This window comes from Asterias amurensis, chromosome 10 (assembly GCF_032118995.1).
Source record: "Asterias amurensis chromosome 10, ASM3211899v1".
Classification (NCBI taxonomy): Eukaryota; Metazoa; Echinodermata; class Asteroidea; order Forcipulatida; family Asteriidae; genus Asterias; species Asterias amurensis.
In genome coordinates, this window is record NC_092657.1 from 16,126,194 (window position 1) to 16,130,064 (window position 3,871).

Sequence of the window (3,871 nt, forward strand, 5' to 3'; positions counted from 1 at the left end):
ACAAAATTCAACCTGCTGATAAAAAATAGCATTTATTTGTGTTTATTTTTTTTACCCATACACCGATGTGTGTTAGCACTGTATACTCAGTACATTCCCGAGTCTAGCCGAGTAACATGCCTGTGATATTTTTTCACAGGACTCGGGAAAGTAATGAGTATACAGTGCTAACACACATCGGTGTATGGGTAAAAAACAAAAATTCATATTCTTTATCCCGATGCAAATTTAACACCTATTATACAAAAAATAGCATGTTGTCAATCAGGTCAAACTGCTGTGCATCACTCGCAGTAGGGGCGTTGGCAACATTTCTGAGCGATTGGATTAAATAACAGCTTCTTACAACTGTATGATGTCATTGTTAGATTGTGCAACTATAGTGTGTGATTGTTCTTTTAAATTGTGCGTTTTACAAGACTATGTTTGCATCAGCCAGCCACCGACGAAACAGTAAACCTGACATCGATCTTGAATGTTGTCATTTGTTTGTAAGGATGCTGGCCACCACTGAATTTGTGACTTTCAGGTGTTTAAATTAAGTAAAGAGTTATGATGCTCTTTGAGTCTAACCACCCAAATGTTACCTATAATTATACGAACTGTTCATACATGGACCAATCTTCTTGAGATGGAATGATGTTTCCTAGTTTCCTGCGGTAACCCTTCGCAAACTTTTTACTATTGAAGGAATATGTTTCCTGCCGTGAAATATTCGGTCTGAATGATAAATACAATTTCAAATAAAATGACTCTCCTAAATTGACTTGAAAAGGAGTTTACTGTTAGTTGAACATAAAATCATAACACAGAACCCAAATTAGATGTAATACCATCTATACGTCATCGGAAAAGGGTACAAAGACTTTTTAAACATACAACACTAAGGAAAGTGACATCATCTGACATAAACTTCCTATCGGAATTTCCATCAAGAGCACACACTCTTTACCCACTCCCAGTTAATTTCAAATAATTTCACACGTTGTTAAAATATATCTTTATTATTTAGGATTGCATCTCAAAAACCATGTGATGACGTCATCATAACGTCATTTTACAATTCACGAGAACTTGCCTTTATGTGTCATTACTTCGATACGACTTCAAAAAGTGCACCTTTAAGACTGGGTTGCTCTAAAAATCAAAGAAGTGGTGGCAGACTTTCAAAAATGGATTTCGTTTAAACTTTGCACAAGTGAAGGCCATCAACCAAAATGTAAAAATAAAGCATAAGTTTTGCATTTACACCTTCGTTGCCATGGCAACGGTCAAAAGTAGAAAATAACCATGTTTCACCTAATTTAGCTCTTTTCATGAGTAAAAATTACCCAAAGTTGAGGGCTCCACTGTGTAAAAACCAAATAGTGGACCTACCTCTCAGCTGGATATGATAAATATGCATCCTTAATCTGTCCAAAAATGCGTTTGACAAAAGTACAGGCAATTGTGAATGGAATATTCCATTATTTCTAAAAGTCAATTTGGGAAATACAGGGGGTTGATAAAATTGTCAGAAGTCCCAAATTGCAATATTTAGGAAAGTTTTGCTTCTAGGCATGAAAGATAAGATACTGGTCTGTACGAATTGCAAAAACAAAGTTTTGGTATATGTTGTACTGGGGAGCAGTGCTGTCATAAACTTCGTGCTTTTTTGGGAAAAAATGTGTTCATTTTCAAATTGCATAACAAAACAAATATGAATTTCTGTTTTAATGGATTTTGTTTAATCTTTGCATATGTGAATTCCTTCAAGTGTAAAAAGAAAGCATAGTTTTTGCATTGCACTTTGGTTGCCCTGGCGACGGTTAGAAATAAGAAAATTGCCATATTTCACCTAATATAGCTCTTTTCTGAAAATTACCCAAAGTTGAGGGCTTCACTGTGTAAATACCAAATATATTACCTGCCTTTCAACTGAATATGGTAAATATACACCCTTGGTCTTTCCAAAAATGCACCTGACACAAGTACAGTCAATTGTGAATGGAATTATCCATTATTTCAAAAAGGGGTGTTTTGAACAAAGGTCAATTTGGGAAATAGAGGGGGTTGCTAAGTTTGTCAGAAGTCTGAAAGTAGCATATTTAGAAAAGTTTGGCTACCAGGCTTGAAAGATAAGATACTGGTCTGTAGGAATTTCAAAATAATGTTTTGGTATTTGTTGAACTGGGAAGCAGTGTTGTCAGAAGCTTCATGCTTTTTGGTATTGTATACGTAGATTTAAAGTGATAAAATATATTTTTTTGTATGACTTTCTACATGGTTAACAATGATGAAAACTGACAAAATATCAGGGCAAAATATAATAAAGCATACTATGAAAACATAACTGTCTGTTATATAAACATGCATCACATAATTAAAAAAGAAAGATTTTTGTATTTTTTTTTTAACTGTGGAGCAGTGTTGCCAGAAACTTCATGCCTTACACACAATCTTCAACAAAAATTTTCAATTTTCTTGACAAAATGGACGTTCACAGCTCTTCGTTTGAACATCAAAAATGTCTAACACGTCCTTAACACTGCGCAGAGGCAACACATAATCAGTGACTACAATTAATGTTGAAGTAAATCAATTAATTTCCAAGTTCCCTGATGGCAATTAGCCAGATAACACTATTACCAGCCGAATTAGCTTAGGGTGAGTCTTCGAACTGTATACTTTTTTTTTCAATCAACATCATTGTTCAGCATGTAAGTAAGAAATGCTAATAAAGATAATTAATTTGTTCTATTTTTTTCAAATGTTACCATGTTTTAGGCAGTGTCACTACTTGATACAGTTGCATATTTGTGCTCCCCAGACATGAAAACACAAATAATCGCACAATCACAACCGAAATGGTAAATATTCTCTTAAGGTGACAGAAGACAACACAGACTTTCCTACTATGAATGATGTGCAGTGGAAATTTTAAAAAGGGACTTTCAACAAAGGAGGCGCTTTGTAATGCATTGTCAAAAATTGTTGATATGCTTGCATGCAGGGGAGGGGGGAGGGGTAGTATAAAATCTAAAACTTAGGTCAATAAAAATATTCTTGATCAATGTTGAGTAGTCCACAAGGCTACAGGGTGCTCATGAAAGGTGCCGGATTGATGGAAGACTTAGAAGTATTATTTTATTAATGTTATTTATTCAATCTGAAGAACACAAGTTAAAAATGCATTTTTTTTTAGGCAGTACTGTTACAACAGGATACAATTGCCCAAGTAAAGTTTCTCTCAAAATGGAAGGACCAATGTTGGCCCGAAATACAACCGAAAGGAAAACATTCTGAAACCCCTCGCAAATTGTCATTTTGAGGGCCAAAAACGGAGTAAAAATGTTGATTTGGCGAATTTCTAAAAACAAGCTCTAATGCTATTCTAAAAATAGCATGAGGGTAAAAACTACATCAATACAAAAAATTACAAGTTAAGCATAGGACGACTCAATGTATTGATGTGAAAGGTTTTATGAAAATAATGCACATTGGCTGGGTGGAGTTGCAAATAATATGCTAAAATACAGTTTTTAGACCCCCAAATTGGCAGTAAACAGCCAAAACACAAATGAGCTGTTACCATGGCAACGGGCTATATAGTGATTTCCAAAGTTTAGCTTGTTTGAATGCACCTCAAGTCCCTTCCACCCATAAGGTTTAAAAATATATATATAATTCTCTGATATTTTTACCCAATAATAATGTATAATTTTTGGCCATTAGCTGCGTTTTTGCATCGCCAAAGTGCTAACTGTGTTCGCGCACTTATAATACCAAAACATTTTATTGCATTTTTATGTAGGTTGGTAATTTATCGTCCAACTATAAAAGTGTCATAATCCACAAAGTGCCACTTTCGGACTTATGGCCCAATTCGATA